This window comes from Alligator sinensis, unplaced genomic scaffold (genome assembly GCF_000455745.1).
Source record: "Alligator sinensis unplaced genomic scaffold, ASM45574v1 scaffold375_1, whole genome shotgun sequence".
In the NCBI taxonomy this organism is placed as follows: Eukaryota; Metazoa; Chordata; order Crocodylia; family Alligatoridae; genus Alligator; species Alligator sinensis.
Window position 1 is genome coordinate 2,684,222 of NW_005841928.1, and position 20,135 is coordinate 2,704,356.

The 20,135-nt window shown below is 43.7% G+C and overlaps 1 long non-coding RNA gene across 2 annotated transcripts in view; it reads left to right on the forward strand.

The window, feature by feature from the left end:
- Positions 1–9,520, forward strand: part of LOC112549558 — a 37,267-nt gene extending 27,747 nt beyond the window's left edge. For both annotated transcript variants that reach the window (XR_003093017.1, XR_003093016.1), the window contains exon 4: positions 9,457–9,520. This is a non-coding gene — a long non-coding RNA (uncharacterized LOC112549558). The remainder of the gene's footprint in view (positions 1–9,456) is intronic.
- Positions 9,521–20,135: the final 10,615 nt, after the last annotated feature.

The window sequence follows — 20,135 nt, forward strand, 5'->3', positions numbered from 1 at the left end:
TCCTGCTGCAAGAGAACATCCTTCCTCTCACCCATGAGCTGATTGGTGGGACAGGGATGACATTTTTGAAAACAAAGTCCACACAGGGCTCCTTGACAGCTTGCCTCTCTCTGGGTGTGCTATCAGAAAGTTAGTTCTCTTCCCTCCCTCCCTGTCATTTGGAAGGAGAGCAGGGGATCTGTGGGATATTGGGTGTACTCAACACTCAAGAGAAGTATACAGAAATTCAAGTTAGATTGAAAGGAGGGAGCTTTTCTTGGTAGGTATTGATATAATTTCTTATGGAAAAGCCGGTTTTCTTTTGCAAGAAATCCCTAGAATGGCTGTACAGAGACACTTTCTTTGTGTGTCAAGAAACAGGCTCTTCTCTGAGCACAAATATAATGCCTGTTCATGGCCATAGTGTATTACAGCTATTTTATAATTGTATAACATACTTATATGGATAATATAATATGCTTATATATAAACATATACTTCTAGAGTGTATAGTGCATTATAGTTATAGAATATAATAGACTCTAATCTACTAGATTATAGTCACGGTATGGGCACACAGAAATTATCGTGATGTTAGCTGGCAAGGATGACAGATACACTATGTTAACAGCCCATTTTTAACAGCCCATGCATTTACCTCATGACAAATATAAGTTTATTCCCACTTTCTCTGAATAAATTCATGCCCAAAGGTAGTTACAGAAGAGTAGATTGTATATTTTAAATGTATCCCCTGACTTATTTATTTTACATTTACCCTCTCTTTCTGTCCATCAATGCTTTTACTCTATTGTGACTGGTTGATGTATTTTTAACCAAGCAGCACACACACTTTCTGAGTTTTTATAAATTGCTTTGTTTTTTTCTTTCATAATTTACTAGCAGGTTTTTGAATGTCTCTTTTCAGGGACTGCCTATAAATTTTGGGACAGTTGGAAACCCTGCCCATACACCAATATTGCCCAAGGCCTGGAGCTGCCCAGATATTCTCTTGGTGCTATTATAGACAAATCAGTTATTTTTAAGCAATAGGTTGGTCTCACATTAGAAACTTTCCTTTATTTAAATTTGGGCATTATTGCAACATTATCTAGCATGCCCACTACTGAAGCCTTAAGTATTATCTGATGCTATATTTTGACAGTGATTTGTCTTTGAGGTTGTATTCTGTAAAATACACCATTACTGGTTTTGATTGACAATACTGTTGTACAGAAGATGGAGAAGGGAGGGCAGCATGCCAAAAATAAAAATGCTCTTGAATAAGATGCTCTTAAATAAGTATACATATTCAGGAACAGCTAAGACTTTGGGTTCGGCTGTACTCTGTAAATGAAAAACCAACTTCAGTAGGAGATGACTTCTTGACTTTTTGATTAAGCTCAACTGAAGAACAATTTCAAAGTAGGGCTTGTATTGATGCACATAATGAAAAAAATGTCTCCCAACATTTAGTTATGAACATCTACATTAGAAAGAAAGTAGAATAAAGTTTTCTCTCAGAGCTAATTAAGTAAAAATCAGAGAAAACTAATATGGTTCTGAAATCATGAGGTAGAATTTCTTCATCAACAAAGAACCATTTACAGATGAAGATAATCACACCTCAGAGCTGATAGTCTCCTTCCTTTCACAGACAAATATAAAAAATAAAACAAAGAGAAGCAAGAAATCCCTTTAGGTAATACATGCTTAATAAATTGTTTTTGGTGGTTGAAAAACTGACAATTTAGTTTCTAAATGACTATGGTGATAAATGTTCATTTTGGGTGAGTTTTAAGATGAGTACTTGAATCTTACATGTTTGTTTATATGATAATCTGGTTATACATTCCCTCAAAGTTCAATAATTTGCTTTGGGAGCTCAAGATATCCAGGAATGGATTAATTTGGTTTAGTTTGCTTTGTTAGTATGCTGATACTTGTCCCTACCATACCAGCTGATGCCAGAAAGAAGCATTTGATACTTGTACCTACCATACCAGCTGATGCCAGAAAGAAGCAGAGAGTGTATAAAATAGAAATATTAGTGTTCATTCATTTCTTTAAGATTCAACTTTGTTTTTAATGTTATGAGTGATAGTACAGGCTATTCCATGTTTCTTGTTTCTTCTGGGTGCTAAGACTCTATCAAGTCATAACAGGTCCACTTGCTAAAGTTTTTCATTCAAAAGCAGCTTTTACTTGGCACATTTTTTTTTATATCTCTGTGTTAACCTGTTTAGTCTGATGTGTTTCCTTTGATTTCACATTTGTGGTTAAGTGCAGTCATCTGGAAATAGGAAGTCCTGGGTTCTGTTCTAGGATGATTTCTGTTTCTTAATTGTTTAATGTTAAATGCAGAACTAGTCTGTTTGGCTGAGGATAGCCTACAACCCTAGCCTTCCACTTCCATTACCACTGGCTATCTCTCAACAAGTATGAGCTCATTTGGATGCCTACCCGAAGAAGAAGACTTTGTACTCTGTATCTGAGTAGATTAGGGTGCCTTAAGTTCGGGGAAGGACAGGATTTCAGGGACACCTCTTTTCAGTGTTTTCTACTGGCTAGCTGTAGCCAGCTTCCTACTCTAGCCTGACAGTGGGAGGCAGAGCACAGCCCGGCGGCAGGAGGCGGGCAGAGCCAGGGATGCACTCTGATCAGCTCTGCCAGCCCCATGGAGCTCAGCCTGGTGGCAGGACATGGGGAGAGCCAGAGCTGCACTCCATGTCCTGCTGCCGGTCTGAGCTCCATGGGGCTGCAGAGCTGCTTGGAGCGCAGCCCTGGCTCTCTCCTGCCTCCTGCCACTGGGATACTTTGAAATTTGAAATGTTTCAAAACTTTTGAAACATTTCAAGTGCCCTCATTTTGTTTCAAAGCTATTTTGAAGCTTTTTGTTTCATTTTGGTTTTGCTGTTTCCAGCTTGAAACATGTCAAAACAGCTCGCCAAAATTTCGCACAGCCCTAATCTGCATGGGATACGAGAAACGAAAGCATTTTGCAACATCCTGTTTCAGAGGTCTCTATACTTCCCTCTGGGCAGTGGCGGTGGTGGGTCTACCACCAGTGAAGGGTCCTGTAGTGGCAGTGCGTCTAGGGATGAGAGTTTGACAGTGGCAGTCGTCCTGTGGCAGCAGTGGCAAAGAACCAAGCTTAACACCCGATGGCTATGACCAGTGGGGCCAATGGGCCCTGAATTCTTCAGCAGGCCACAACTCCCCACTTAAAGTTGCCCACTGGTAGCCAGGTAAGCTGGATAGAGCAACTCTTCAGGTTGGATCTGGCCTGTGAGCCATATGTAACACCCCCGATCAAAAGTATCCATATGAAAACTGGAAAGATCATACTAAAACTTCATGTTATTAAAAGCATTTCAAATATAGTATTAAGCAAAATCCCTTTTCCCTTTATGTCTTTAGATCCATTATTTTCCAAAATTTGCTTTTTTGTGACTGTTAAGGTTTAGTATTTAGACAATAACATATCACTAAAGTAGATTTAGCAGTATATTACTACATGCAGTAGTCTATAGGGGTGTGCAAAGTGGGCCTTATTTGATTCGGATTCAGATTCGGCCTGAATCAGGGACAGTGATTCAATTAATTGATTCAGATCACTATCCCTGATTTGATTCAGTCAATCCAAATCTGAAGTTTCGATGCTGATTTGGAGAATCAGCGTTTCAGCCATAGATATAGCTTTAAATGTTTTTTCTACATACCTTGAGATACCAGCATGGCTCATGAACGCTGCGATGCTGGGGCAGACGGACTGTCCCAACAGAGTGTGGGAGGGGCCCTCCATGTGCTCAGTGGTGAACCTGGAAGTGGATCAGAAGTACTTTCAGACCACTTCTGGGTCCACCAGGGAAAGTGCTGGGGGTCCCTCTGTGCCCCCCCACTCAGCAGTCAGCCACAGAGGGACCCCGGGTTCCCCCCCAGATCCAGGAGGCACCAGTCACTGAGCCAGGGGGATGCAGGGCAGGGGGAGGGGCAGTGCACTCCCCGGCAGACCCAGAAGTGCTTCTGGTCCACTTCCAGGTCTGCTGGTGGGGGCACTGGGGAGCCCCCTGCACTTCTGTGGGACATTCCATGCACCCCAGCATCACAGCATTCATGAGGCGCCTGGTACCTAGAGGTATGTATTACAAACATTTCAAGCTGTGTCTATGTCCAAATCACCAAATCTCTCCAAATCGATGCAGAGAGTTCCAATTCGATTCGGAGAGATTAAAGGGTCCTCTGATTTGATTTGAATTTGGAGAGTCAGCCACTGAATTGGCCCAGATCTCCACCAAATCAAATCAGGGACTGAAGCTGCACATAGCTCTACAAATAATCACTAATTTAAGGTTTCGGGAGTTCAAAAAATAAATCAAAAGAGTGATACAGAGTTAAAAGAAAAGGGAAATTCTTATGTTCCTCCTACTATAAAATTACCTGTGAAACTCAAGGGAGTATATGTTTGGATAAATTAAAAAATGTAAGAGCTGGAATGCTTTGGATGATTTTATGTTCTTTAGAGAACAATTACTGAAGATGAAATGGAATTTCTAGAGAATAAGAAGGCAAAAGTGCTAAGTAAGCTTGCAGGTATTAACTCTGAGAGATGGACTATTCCACAAAGAGTATCTAGTTTTCTGTCATATTAAAAGCTCATTCATACTTTTATTCTGTGGACTTAAATATTGAATGCAGCATACCTTTAAAGATTAGCAATACTTGTCAATATGTTTCTCCCCCAAACATCTGCTGCCATAGAAAAAGTGTATCTTGTATAAAATATTTAGAAAGGTATGCATTTTACTTTTCATAAGAAAGAGGTTCCAAATTACACTTAATAGCATAAGTGTTATATGCTTCAAAAATAGCAATCACTTTTGCATTGAGAAATCATGAGCTATCAGGACAGAAGTTACACATAAACCAATTTAAGTGATCAGAAACTGTTTTAACCTGTAACAGAACAGAAGTTCAGTGCACATAAACCACTTTCAAAATGGCTGAAACTGGTTTAAGATAAACCTGGTTGACCTGATTTAGGTCAAAGCGGTTAATGGAACTTCTGTCCCAGACCCCTTCCTGGTTCAAGTTAACTCATCCTAGCACCCCAGAATGCTTTGCAGCCCTGGACTGGGCTTGGCTGTTCTGTCTGCTCCACTCACTGCTGAAGAGGAGGAGGTGGCAGAGGCATGGCCAGACACTGGCCCTAGGCCGGCATGCTGAGGTAGAGGGGAGGGAGTGGGGTTTAAATCCCCTCTCCCACTGGCACAGGACCCTACCCAGGGCCTGCCTGGCAAGGGTGCAGCAGTCCCTGCCAGGCTTTTCACTATTCAAGCAGCGGGGGTGCGGATCATGGCCAGATGAGGCCCTGGGCCAGCATGCTGAGGCAGAGTGGGCTCCTCCTTCCCCTCTGCCTCAGTGTGCTGCCCCAAGGCTGCTGTCTGGCTATGCCCTTGCCACCTCCACTCAAGCAGTGAGTGGGGAGAAGCCTGGCATGGGCTGCCTCACCCCTGCCAAGCAGACCCCAGCTGGGGTCCCATGCCAGTGGGAGAGCAGGTTTAAACCATCCTCCTCTCCTCTCCATTTCAACATGCTGGCCTAAGTCTGGGGGCTGGCCATGCCTCCCCCGCCACACTCCAGCAGGGAGCAGGTAAAAAACTTGGTAGGGGCTGTTTTCCCACTCCGCCAACAGGAACACTCTGGCAGAAGTCTGTGGAGGCCATGGGGGTGGGGGTTTAAACCCCTCCCCATCATACTCAGTGGGCCTTCTGGGGCCAGACCATTCCCCTCCCCCTCCTCCCCCACAGCTCAAGCAGGGACGGGGGGAAAAGCCAGGAGGACTTATGTCTCAGCTTCCCTCCAGCCTTCCCACCACTGCCAAAGGGAAGAGAGGACTTGCTTTAGCACCCCCCAGCTTCTAGTCTGAGCCACTGCAGGCTTATGGCTATATTTCTGGAATCAAAAGTTAATTCACTTGCTTCTAGGTTCAATCTATGCAGTTTAGTCTAACCTGCAAAGATTGAATAGATTCAGGCTCAGGTTTTTTGACTGTCTATACTTAGCCCTAGAGTCCATGAAGTTTACAAAGAAGTATGCTTTGCCTTTTTAGTTTATTTTAGTTTAAATACATTTTGATGTGTTGTGTTTTTGTTTAAATTGTATGAACTGAAATTTAATTAAAAAAATGAAAAAAAATAGGCCGATTTTTTTCTCCAGAAATGATGACTGGATGACTGTATAGACCAGTGATTCTCAACCAGGACTCACAACAACCTAGGGTTCCATGAGATCCTTCTAAGGGGCTGTGGGATGTCACACAATATTAGCTCAGTTAGTTGTACAAATACCTGCATGATTCACAAGATAAACCCACAGATTTCAAATAGAAATCCATAGTCAAAAGCATTCAGATTTGTTGTAGTCTTTCTGAGTTTTTTGCAACAAAAGAATTGTTCTATTATTTTTTCATAGCCAAAAAAATTAGTAAAAGCTAAGAGCTGCATTTTCTGAGGGGCTCCTTCAGTCTAATGAGGTTGAGAATCACTGACACAGACTAAATAGGATTAAGGGTACCATCCAGCGTTATTACCTATGCATTTTAGTGTGGCTTGATCAAAAATCCTGACGTAAAGATTTCAGAAGGGGTCACGTAAAAAGGCATATGTTTTCATCTTAGGGATTTTTTAAGGTATCTAATATTAAGGGACACTCAAAGTAATGTTCCATACCAGCTTACAAGTACATTAAATAACTGTCCCTTTCTTATGCTATCATTTTTACATCACTTTGATTTTTCATGCCTTTTAGAAAGTGTTGTCTCTAGAAAATAAAAGCTGGGAGTAGAAATTTTCCTTTTTAAAGAAAAAATTAGTTTACAACATAGTAGATTAGTGGATATTTTTGGTGTACTCAAATATATAATCTGTTCCTATCTTAATACATGACAATTCTTAGCTTTTAGTCTGTTTATTGACACAATTCATTATTGTGTGTTTATTGACACACAACGCACATCAGATTGGAAATGGTTTGTGTGTCTGCAATAATTTGAGAAATGGTGGGTGAGGGGAAGGAAATTTTATCTTGCCAGCCAGGGAAGCATCCAAGTAAGAAGCATTCAGAATTTCTTGTCATCCCTTGGGGTGCTCTGGTGAACAGGCGTTCCCCCAGATCCTGATGCACACCGCTTACGTACTTACAGGCTGCCACCTAGTCACCCCTGAGCTTGCACTTCTCCAGGCTGAAGAGTCCCATAGCTCTCAGCCTCTCTTCATAAGGCCTGTTTTCTTGCCCCCTGATCATGCATGTGGCTCACCTTTGGACTCGTTCAAGCGTCTCCACATCCTTCCTGAATTGTGGAGCCCAGAACTGGATGCAGTACTCCAGCTGTGGCTTCACCAAGGCTGAGTACAGTGGGAGGATGACATCCTGGGTCTTACTTGACATGCATTGGTGGATGCAAGCCAGAGTTTTGTTCGCTTTGCCAGCTGCGATATCACATTGGTGTCTCATGTTCATCTTGTGGTCAGTCGTGACCCCCAAAGCTCTTTCAGTCATGGTGCTAGCAAGTGCCCCCCCTCCCCCCCCCCGAGGTGGAGCACCTTGCATTTCTCTGTACTGAATGCCAGCAGGTTTTCATCCACCCACCTTGCAAGTCTGTCAAGGTCAGTCTGGATCACCAGCCTATCCTCAAGTGTGAATACTCTTCCCCAAAGTTTGGTGTCGTCAGCGAACGTGGCCAGTCTGCTTCTGACACCAGAGTCCAAATCATTTATAGAGACATTAAAAAGTACAGGTCTGAGAACAGAGCCTTGGGAGACACCACTGGTCACTGATTGCCATGTTAATTTGATTCCATCAACTACCACTCTTTGGGTCTGACCTCGGAGCCAGTTCCCTAGCAATTGGACTGTAGTGTAGTCAAAGTCACAGTTTTTCCATGAGAACATCATGGGAGACCAGGTTGGGCTGTCACGCTGAATTTAGAGATGATGTTTGTAGTAGGATTGGAGTGTTTTTATAGGCATGATTGTCTAGGAAATATGGGAGAAGCAAGGGGTTGAGAGAAAATAGTTGGGAGACATGTTAGACATGTTTTTGGGTATCAAGTGCCCTTTCTCAAGTTTGGGAAAGAGGCAGAGGCAGCCTAAGCTAAATATTAGATAAAAAAATGACTTATGTTTAACTTAATTATCTAAATGAAAACAGTCACTTAAAGAAATGGAGAGGGCTATAAGAAGTGAAGCAAAGAAAAGTTATCAGAAGTAGCAACAAAACAAGTAAATGGTACTTTAACTAGATAACCTAATTATGTAAAAGACTAAGAGCATCCAAAAAGGAAGAGGGTAATTATTACCAGTGGAGTACAGGGAGGTTAGCAGTGATAGCATAGAGATTGTAATGAGCCTAACAACCATTAAAACAACCATTCTTTGTGTTTAGTCTGTGGTTTTAGCATCCAGTAAAACTACGAATTTTTGTGCCCAGGCTTGTCTTCTGATGGGCACTTCAGCTGCCATATCTGTAGCATCTTCTTTCCTTGTGAGTGTGTTAATATCTCCTGTGTTCTTGCAGCTACAGTGAAAATGGAAATGGAGGCATCAGGGGATGAGGGACAGGCTGGGGTGGGGAGGGATGTAGCAGGGGGTGCGGGGAAAGGGGATGTAGCAGCACGGGTAGACTCGAAGGGAGTCTACCCGTGGGAATGGGCCTGGACTTTGGGAGGGGGAAGCAAGGCCAGACTCAAAACGTGGGGGGTGGGGGGGATGGACACAGACCTCTGTCCCTGCCCACCACATCATTCTTGATGGGCAGTTGGTTAGTAGTGTAAAATCTCCCCAGTATATTTTATTTAGATCCTGAACAGACACACACTGGTGATTCTACTGAGAACTTCAGTGCTTGTTATGGGATGAGAAAAAGTATGTACTATGGATCTCATGCAGAGGACATCAGGGACTTCAATTAGACATAGTATGTGTGTAGATTATGTCCAGTGGTATGGCACAATAGGGAATGAGTATCTTTCTGCCTTCCCTGTGGCAAAGTGTGAAAATGTTAGAAGCAGCACTGCAGGACTCACAGGGAACATCCTGACAAGCGCACACATGCGGTTTGCGGTGCCTCAAACTAGTGGTGGTCCTATGGTTTGGCCCTGGTTAAGAGAGTCATTTGGGGTCCCTTAGAGGCTTACTTTTGATGACCTATGTATTGTGGATCTTTTTAATATTCTTTGGGGTAATTAGATAAATAGTCAAGTGTTAAAATGCAAATAGAGCCACTTCCTTGCACAAACTTGACCCCAAAAAAATTTGTTGCAAAATTTTGGGGCCCTCTAAAGTGTGGGGCTCTGGGCAGTTGCCCAATTTGCCCTCCTCTAAGGCCACTAATGCTCAAACCACATGCAGTGGACATGCATCTGTTCACTGCACTGCTAATTTGCAGCACAGTGAATGTACAAACTACTTTTCACAGATGAGCCTATGAACTGCACTTCATCAACCTCCTGCATACAGAAACTCATGGACTCAATCTAGACAGTGGAATTCTGACACACTACAACCTGCCAGACATCTGGCTCCCCAGGTACCTCTCCACTTTTACCTGCGCTGCTACATCCCCCCTCACCCCTCCCTCCCCCCAGTCTGTCCCTCATCCCCTAATGCCTCCATTTCCATTTTCACTGCCTGGCTTTCTTGCCTACATTGTATGCCAGCCTCTGTTTTGTTTTTTTTTACTATTCCTTCCATCCAGGAAGAGCACACACACCAACTGCAGGTGCTTCCTCAACCTGACAAAGGGTTTTTCAACCCAAAAACTGGCATCCCAGGCAGCTAAGCTGAGCTCACCCGGAGCTTCTCAACTCCACTGCAACTAGCAAGCATCAGGCCTGTCAAAGATGTGACGGGTCTGGGCTTTCCCTAGCCAGGACTGTGTACATGTGTGTGGTGGCTGGAGGCTATGGCACCTCCTACCCACCTTTCACCAGGGAGATCCTTGGTCCTGGCATTTCCTGGGGCTGCCGCACCACCGGCAGTCCCAGCAGGCCTCCTAACCCTGGCAGAGTCCAGTTTTAGTGGTCATGCCCAGGACCCGGGGCCTTCTCCTTCCCCATAGCCCCAGCCCATACCTCCAAGTTCATCCCATCATGGATGTGTTCTTCCCCTGCTGGCTGGTGATTCAGTGAGTACCACCTCCAGTTCTGACAGCAGGGCATTAAATGGTTTTGAAGAAAGGAAATAGGTGTGGGCACAGCAAGGAGGGTGGTGCTCACTCCATCTGCACCTGGAGCTTAAAGAACCCCAAAAATGGGAAGTTCACCTTGAGGAATACCAGCTGCTCCACCAAACCAGGATCCAAGAAGGGGTGTCACTACATCACCAGCAATGCTGAACACCCTCTCACTTAAAATACTTGTCAATGGACAAGACAGGTGTTCCCAGGCAACTGTGCCCAGATTCAGCCACATCGGGCTGTGGCTTGCCCAGTAGGTCAAGACATTGCACAGCAGCAGCTCCACATCCTCGGTGAGATAGGCAGCCACCAAGGCCTAAGTGCTACCTGCCTGATGGTGGTGTCTGGTGCCTCTGGATCCCACCATGGAAGCCATGCCCTTGGCCCACATTGGCAGTGCCTTTGGTGGAGGAGGAGACTGGCTGGTGGATAGAATGCTGGCAGTGAATCCTCCTCTTCCATGTCCCCCTGCCTCCACCGTTCTGCCTCCCTTCACCCATGGGTCACACATGGCGCCCAGCACATGGACCATACTGGATTGCAAGGGATCAAGCCATTGCCTGATGCCCTCCTCAACCACCCCATCAGTGCCTGCATGTCTGGCGACAGCGGCTTATCCCAGCCAGGAACATTGATCCCCTGGAACTTGGTTCTGAAGTTCCCTCACTATGGGGATCACCTGGCTAAGGAGGGCATCACTAGCACTCAGGGTCTTGGAGGCCTTGAGGAATGGATTGAGGACCACCAAGATGTGAGGGATGGTATCTCACTCAGCTCTGTTAAGGGGGCTGCTGATCCTAATCTCCCCAAGAAGGCCATCCCATGGATGGCCCTCTGTTGCTCCACCAGCCTCTTGAGCATCAGGTATGTGGAGTTCCACTGAGTCTCCACATCCTGCATGATTTTATGCTGCAGGATGTTCAGTTCTGCTTGTTTGTCCTGCATCATCTTGCCTCCCTTGATGCTCCAGTGGAAGTAGCCTGCCACCTTCCTGCATTTGGAAATGAGCTGGCACTGTCACCGGAAGCCCTGTCCCCCTCCAAGGTGTCCCTGACAATGAGGTGGAACTTGTGTGCCACACAGAGGATGCCAACAAATTTGGCATCACAGACTGCCTTGATCATATTGGCCCCATTGTCGGTGACCATGAACCCACAGGTGAGCTTGTCCTGCCCAATAAGCCACCCCTGCACCAAGTGGTTCATGGCTCCCATGATCTCAGTAGCCGTGTGGGACTCATCCTTCACTTTGGCTTGAAAGAGGGTCCACTGACAGCCTGACTGGTTGCACCAGTGCCCTGTGAGGGAGAAGTATGCAGGATCTCCACCCCGGCTACTCTAGAAGTCTGAGGTGAAGTGTAAGGGCACCTGCAGACCTGACTTGCTTAGCTCCTCCCTCAAGTATGCCCTGCATGCCTCATACAGGGAGAGCACCACCGTCTTGCTGAAGGTGGTGCGTCTGGAGGGCATAGGGGAGGGAACTTGGTATGATGGGGCTATGAGTGCCATGAGCTGCCTGAACCCTGGCCGCTCAACTAAGAAGAAAGGCTGGCCATCCACAGCAAGCATCTCCCCAATGGTCTGAATGATCTCGCTTGCCTTTGCAACGCACCCCCCTTTCTGTCCGCCTTTCCCCCACTGTTCCAGGGTAGCCTGCATCTACTTCAGGGGAACAGGTGCTTTGGAGCAAGAGGGGGACTTCTTTTTGGGCATGCTTCCATGGGTGCCAGGGTGAGGAGGAGAAAGGGCAAGGAGGTGGCACCTGCTAAGATGCATCAGCACCCCTGTGGTTCTCATGTGTTTTGATCCCTTGCCCTGGCTGGTTTTGGCTTGGCAGTGCAGGCAGATAGCATATGTGGGATCATCTGCCAGCTCAAGATGATCCCAGACCACACTAATTGCTCACTTCTGGGGTGTGAGTGCATGTGCAGATGCTGCCTTTTTCCCCCTCCTCAACAGGCAGAGGCATAGCAGCAGGAAGAATAGACTCAACTGAGCCACTTGCCTCCACAACCTCTACCTCAACCTCCTCCAAAGTGCCTTCTGGGGAAGGAGTCCTGGCTCTAAGGGAAAGTTGAAGGGTGTGGAGCACAAACTCAGATGATTTCCCTTCCTTCCCCAGAATTTACCTTGCTATGGCACACAGATCCAGATCCAGCTCCAGTTCTTCATCTGGCACTGGACAGCTCAGCATGGGAAGTGAAGTAGGGGTGAAGTAAACTGCTGTGCTGGTGGTGCTGCTGCTGCTTGTTGTTGCCATCATGGTGGTAGTAGGCAGGGTTATGGCTGGTCCTTATGGAGGGGATGCAGTCTTGGGCACAGGCAGTGGCACTGGCTCAGCATGGGAAGTGAAATAGGGGTGGAGGAGACTGTCATGCTGGTGCTGCTGCTTGTTGTCATGGTGGTGATGGTGGTGGGGTTACGGCTGGTGCTCTTGGAGGGGATGCAGACTCAAGCACAGGCAGTAGCACTGCTCCCCTATCCTTGCTGCCTGTAGAACTGGAAGCCTCATGCCTGCTTGTTGTAGCAAAGAGGCTGCAACTCAGTTCAGGGCAGGGAGGGAAACTTACAGGTCTCCCTCTACCCCCTCTTCTGCCTCTCCCTGAATGCCTTCCAGCTGCTTTCCAGCATACTTTATGATGTGTTTCATAGTGTCTTTGCCTTGTTCTGCTGGAAAATCTGTGTGTTCTTCTGTAATGTAATCTGACGTATGTAATATATGTAGATAGTTGTATATGTATGTGTATTTATGTAATGTATTTATGTATTTACATAACAAATAAAATATGTAAATGTATGTAGTATGTATTCCTGAATACATTCTATATTATAATATGCAATATATGTTGTGCTTCCCTGCACAGTAAATGGAATGCACACTGTGAGAGAGAACTCAGATTTCTTTTCTGGAGGGAAAGAATCAAAATTGACTAACAAAAACGAAAAGAGGATTTTGGGGAAGGAATAAATTTAAAGGAATGAATGAATATAATAACAATAAAAAAGGGTATGAAAGCAAAAGGTATTGACGAATCCCACTTGCTAGGCTAGCAAGTAGGAAATGAATGATAGCCTTTGTGGTATGATGCTGCTGAGCTGCTGGAAGACAAAGCTCAGTAACTGACCCCAAGGCAGAAAGCAGTTCAGTTCAAACAATGCTGTTTTTTATGCTGTTTTTTCATCCACCTCCCAGACCACTGGGATTGGAAGGGACCTCAGGGAAGGATGACAGTCACTGGCTAATTACATAGTCAATATCAGAGCAGTCCTTCCCTCCTTTTCTGCCTCCCTCTACTTACCTTCTGTTCCCCTGCAAGCAAGCCCAGCTTTGAACCTTGAAACATTTTGAAACTCTCTAAATGTTTTCATTGCCCTCAAAATGAGTCAAAACAGTGTTGAAACAAAACAGCCAGCAAAATTTTGCACAGCCCTACTATTTATCCCTTGGGAAATGCATGCTTCTGCACATGCATGCTCATCTGAATGTGCCTGCAAAGGCCATATTTTTAGCATTGTTATTTTTCCCAATATTGGGGAAGGAGTAAACCTGGACTGGGAATGATTCAGAGAAAAGGAGTCATTGAGAGTTATGCTGAAGACCAGCATGTAACCATTGCTAAGACGTGGGAGTCTGTAGTATTAGAAACAGTGTGACATAGGAAGGGGAGAAAGAGAAACTAAAGGAAGAAGATCTGCAGTTGCAACTGATTATGCAGATATCTGAGGTGCTAGTGATAGGTTGGGGGTGACAGACTCTTCAGAGAGCAAGTTTTTATGAACTGTCTTATTTCAACTTAAGGAACAGGAAAGTTTCATCAAATCTGAAAGAGCAGAGGGAATTCAAGAAGAATTCTGCGCTTAATGTAACAGAGTGTTGTCTGAGTCACACAGTGTTTTTAAAGTTCCTGGAGAGAGAACTTTTCTCTTACTGAATGGGGATGGATGTTGATAATAGGTGAGGCTGGAAGGCTGAAGTGGTTAAAGCCTTTTTTTCTTCAGTGTTCACAAAAGAAGTCAAATATCAGATGATGATCACAATTAGCATCAAGGACAGGAGGGTAGATACTCAGTCTATAGCAGGGAAAGAGCAAGTTAGAGATTACTTAGATAAGTTAGATATCTTCAAATCAGCAGGGCCTGATGAGCTCCGTCCTAGAGTACTTGAAGAATTGGCCTGAAGTAATTGTGGAGGCTTTGGCTATTATCTTTGAGGACTCAGGGAGGTCAGGTAAGGTTTCAAAAAATTGGAAAAGAGATAATACAGTGTTGTTCTTAAAAGGGGGATAAATAAGGCCCTAGGGAATTACTAATTGACATATTGGAACATATCACTAAACAATCAATGTTAAGCACTTTGTGTGCCTTAAATGGAATCTTACTATCTGCTTAAGTGGTATTTTTGGCCTCTCATATTTTAGCTCCAATAGCTGAGTAGTTAGGGCACTTGATAGGAAACTGAAGACCCTGGTTCTAGGCTCCCTTCCCTCACCCAGAAGGGTTTTGAATTTGTATTTGTTGGAGTAGACACACCTAACAATTGAACCATTCTGCAGTTCCAAAATGTGACTGGCTGGGAACAAGTTCATGAATGCTGGGGCACAAGGGGAGAACACGCAAAATAACTGAACCATTCCCAAGTGTTATTCTTTAGAAACCCATTCACAAGTGTGAAGTCCTGTGGTTTCAACACCGAAGGGTAAGAGTAAGCCATCCAGCCCAGCATGCCTTGTAGTGGGTGAGTGCCTGTTAGGGGGCGGAATACCTATACCCATGATTTGCAAGTCTCAGGAGGAGGTGACCTGTGGCTGGGGGTGTTGTCACTTTTCTGCTCTTTTCTGCTTTCCTGTAGTTAATCAAAGGAATAGATTACCTGGAGGGGTTGTGGAATATCTGTCACTGAAAGCTTTTAAGTATACATTAGAGCTTTCAACCTGTGGTCCACGGACCCCTGAGGTCTGCAGACTATGTCTAAGGGATCCATAAAAAAAGACTATGATCATGCAAAAGTATATGACTACCTACACTTACAATTCAAAGGGTTACACACCTCTGTTCAGAATTTCCAAAGGGGTATGCACCTTCATTCGAAATTTATAGAAGTCCACAGTTGAAAACCACTGTATTAGACAAATATGTATCAGTAGGGTTTGAATGGGGAGAAAAATCATGACTTCATCAATGGGATGGACTCTGACCTACAAAGATCTCTTCCAGTATAATGTTTCTATGGTTCTATATCAGGCACTTCCACAGGCAAGGTGGGGATACTGTGGGCCTGTCAAATACATCTATAATTTGGGAGTGGAGAAAAGCCAATTAGAGACAAGACAAAGATATTGGGCTTGTGCAAATTGAGGGAAAACTACTAAAGCTGGAATCAGGATGTGGGCACTCAGCAGGCCCTTAACTGAGAATAAGGAATCCATCAACAAGAAAAAGGGGCACATAATGGGGTATGAGAAAGGACTAATTCAGAAGAATTAGTGCAAGTGACAACTAGTCAAGATTTGCACGGGTCTGTACAGACTTGGACTTGTTCTTTGGATACATGGTACTGAAAACAGCAACTTGGAATATGAATTGGAAACACACTTTTCAGGTGGAGAGTCATTAGGCAAAGTGGCCTACTGTTTAAAGAATTAGGGAGGTAACCTTCTTTAATTATGAAATCTAGGTGGGAAGTCTCAGGTGAATGCTTACAAAGGGCTCAGACCACAGTTGGAAGAATTCTACAGGAAGTGAACTAGCTTCTGCAAGGTTTTGTGAAGCAGCTTCTGGGACTGGTAGCCCAGGTTGTGGTAGAACCATTGTGTTTGATGTTTTGTTTAAGATGTATATTAAAGAATAAAACAGTGTTTTGAAAAAACTCTGTATTTGGCTGGGGTCCATTCCGGGACTGGGAAGACAACAACTTTTCAAGCAGACAAGCAACTCCATATAAGGAAGGTCAGGGTTGGTACAAAGAACAGCCTGGGAAACAGGACTCTTCTAGGTGTAACGTTTTGAAAGATGAAAGGAATTAGAAGAAGGGTCCTTATTTTTTGATCCCCTTGGTTTGATGTTTGTGATGGAATAAGGGAACTCTTTTACTGTGGTACCTGTGGTAGAACTACAGCTGGGAAGTGGGTTATTAGTTAATTTCTATTATTTGAGTATTGTGTCACCATCTATGGCTTACAACATCATATGAGGAACAATCTTTTTATAGAAACTGGCTTGACACCTGCTTGACACCTGTTTTTCATTTTGGTAACAGGATTAATAGTTTAGTTGCATTGCCAGCTTAAATTGTTGTTATCTACGAAGCTTATTTAAAAGCAGTATGTAATGCATGAATATCAGATGTTATTTAGGGCATCCTCATTTGATAATGTTGGGAGATTTTGCATTTTTTGAGAGAGAAATTGCGAATGTGATTAGGCAAGGTATATATGAAAGGCACTGCAATGATTTGCTGATGAATGTTTCTGCAGCCTGTAGAATTCTCTTAGTGCTGCCTGGCCTGAGCTGAACTTGGGGATTATGGAGGGTGACTTTTGGTCTGGCTCTTTGGAAACAAAATACTTGTTTACTTGATATTGCAGTTTCAATTAGTGCCTTTATGGAATGGTAAACAATTCAAAAGTTGTATGCATCCCAGATGGAATGGGGGTGGGGGATTGACTAAGCAAAGCCAGGTGGCCTTTTTTACATTCCTTTTCAGGACATCTGTATACAACTGATTACAAGTGCTATTTAGCATTTCAGAATGCTATGCTACAGTTATAGCTAACTGAAAGATGGAGAAATATGTGGACCCACAGGGTTTAGGAAGGTAAGAAAAAAAATGGTTCTGTATAGAAGGATACGCTGGATTCAGTTAAAATTTGCAAAAAAGGAGTTTAGGACAAAAACTGGGGCCTCCTTCAACATTTGTCAGATCTAATGAAGGGAAAATGCAGCATAATATGGTAAAGTTACAAGATCCTAGGCAGGTTGAGAAAAATCTAAGAAATGTTAGAGGGAGTACTTTCAGAGACAACCCATTATTTTTTTTTATAACAACACCTTTTTTTTAAAATATAGCATGGCAGATTTCCTAGCTCTGGCAGGTGAGGAATAGGATTTACTTATGAAACCAACAAAGGATATGGACAGCTATCTTGCCAGTGAAAAAAGGAAAATTAAAAGGGCCTTATGGCTTGATAGCAAAATCTCGGTAGGCCTATGGTGTTTCCTGGGTTTTCAAAAAATGTCTTAATTAGGGGTACAAAATGCCTTCCTTTTATGAGTTTTTGTTTGCAGAGAAGGGAATTTGGAAGATATCAGGAATTAGAAGACTGTTACCCTTTTGAATACAGCTTATGAAATATTGGCCTTGGTCAGGACTGGTAAAGATAGGAAATCCTTACATTACAGTCATAGAATCATAAAAAGTAGGGCTGGAAGGGACCTCCAGATGTTATCTAGTTCAACCCACACATGAAAAGCAGGATCATATCTATCCAAATCATCCTATGCAAATCCATTCTCTATAACCTTTAGCAAAACTAAACAGTCAACCCACTAACCTGTCACAGAAAAGGGAGGAGGCCATGTTGACTTGTGTCCTGATGCTGCAAAAGTTGTTAAAATATGCTTAATAGATCAAAGGGAATTTTTGCTCCATGCTGCAGAGGAAGGCAAAACCCCCATAGTCTGTACCATTCTGGCCATGGAGTAAAATTCCTTTCTGATCCCAAATGTGGTGATTGGTCTGACTTGAGCAGAGGGGCAAGACTCTCTAGCCAGGAAACTCCAGGTTTAAGTCTCATCAGGGTCATTGGCACATCCCAATCAAAATGCCCAGCCTTGGCTGCAGCCAACACCCAATACTTCTGAGAGGTATGGAAAGGTGAAAAAATAACCCGTCTGACACATGAGGCAGCAAGAAGGGAAAGAAAAAACCTTCCTGGCCTTATATGGCAACAAGTAAAGCCCAGAAACATGGGAAATACCTTTAGTAAAACATAGGCATAGCTATGCCTAAATCATCCCTGACCAATGCTTATCCAACATTTTCATGGACAGCTCCAATGATGGAGAGTCCACAACTTCCCTAGGCAATCTATTCCACTCCCTCACTGTTCCAACAGGAAAGAAGTTTTGCCTGATATCCAAGTTAAATCTACTTTGCTGCACCTTGAAGTCATTGGACAGCATCCTACTCTGTAGCAAGAGAGAAAAGCTGCTTTCCCACTTCTTTATGGCAGCCCTTCAGATATTTCAAGACTGCTATCATGTCCCATCCTAAGCATCTTTTCCACAAGCTGAACATGCCTAGCTCCTTCAACCTCTCTTCATATGACTTGCCTCCCTTTATCATTTGTGTTGCCTACCTCTGGGCCATCTCTAACTTCATGTCCTTTTTAAAGTATGGATCCCAAAACTGCACACAATTCTCTAAATGAGGACTAACCAGTCCCAAGTAGAAGCCCTACTGTGTTTTGCAGCACCTAATGCTTCTGTTGATGCATCCCAAAAGTACACTTGCTTTTTGTGCAGGCACATCACACTAAGGACTTATATTGAGTCTGATCCACCCAGATTTCAGATTCTTCTCCATAGTGCTGCCATTCAACCAGGTGTCACCTATTTTGTGGTGTAGCATTTGTCTGCATTGAACTTCATCATGTTAGTTCTAGCCCAGTGTTCTAGACTGTAAAGATCCAGTTGAATTTCACCCCAGTCCTCCAATGTGTTTTCGACCCCTTCCAGTTTTGTGTCATCCACAAACTTGCTCAAAAAGTTGGGTTTTTTTTGCTAGCACCCAAATCATTAATAAACACATTGAACAATGTGGTTCAGGGCAGACCCCTGTGAGACTTCACTTGAAACCTCCTGCCATTCTGACATGGATCCACTTATAATTACCTTTTGCTTGTGGCTACTGAACCAGTTGTCTATCCATCCTATAATAGTTTTGTCTAGCCCACATTTTCCAATTTGTTTGAGAAGGTCACGTGGGACTTGGTCAAAAGTCTTGTTGAAGTTCAGATACACTTTATCAACTGCATTCCCTTCATCTGCCCAAGTAGATACTTTATCAAAGATGGAGACTGTGATTAGCCTTCCTCCTCTCTATTCTTCCAAATGGAATCCTTGGTCTGTCTTCCCATGGCACCATGCCTTGCCTATTAACTTGTTGGAGCCAGCTGAAATCCACCTTCATGATATCTAGTACCCTAGTTCTGCTGACCTCATGTTTTCCCAGCCTCAGGATCTTGAATTCTATTGCATTGTGATCACTTCCTCCCAAGTTTCCCCATCACCTTCACATACTCTTATCAATTTTCCCCCAACTGGTCAGAATAAGATCCTAGATACATGATTCTCTAATTGTATCTTCAACCTTCTGGAACAGAAAGTTGTTCTTCACAATCAGTTAAATGCAGATAAATGTCACACTGTTGTGGTAGACACTTTCCATGATTTGTAACAAGTGGTTGAAACTGAACAGCATGGAGAATAGAAGGTAAGTTTTAACTTTCTATCAGGTTAAGATTTTGATACAGTGAGTCTTTCATATAAAATCTTATCTCAGAATTATAATATCGTGCAGTCTACTACCTTTTTTCAAATTCTTATGTTCATGTACTAAAGGAGAGGCAATACATGTACATTCCAGTGAAAAACAAGTTTGTACTTTGAGTCCACTGCATTTTTTGCGGCTCCTTTATCATAGGCAATGGATTATAAAAGGATTTCAAGTTTTAAGTGCACAGATAAAGAAAGAGCGGAATTTCACTCTATCAAAGAACGGCTTTTTTGCTTATATTTATGGTGCAACACTGCTTATGGGCAGTCTAGAAGATAATGATGTATTTTTTTTACAGCTTAAACACTTATTCAGCTGTAGCCGGAGCACTGACCAACATAATAAGGTAAGACTTTGTAGGAGGA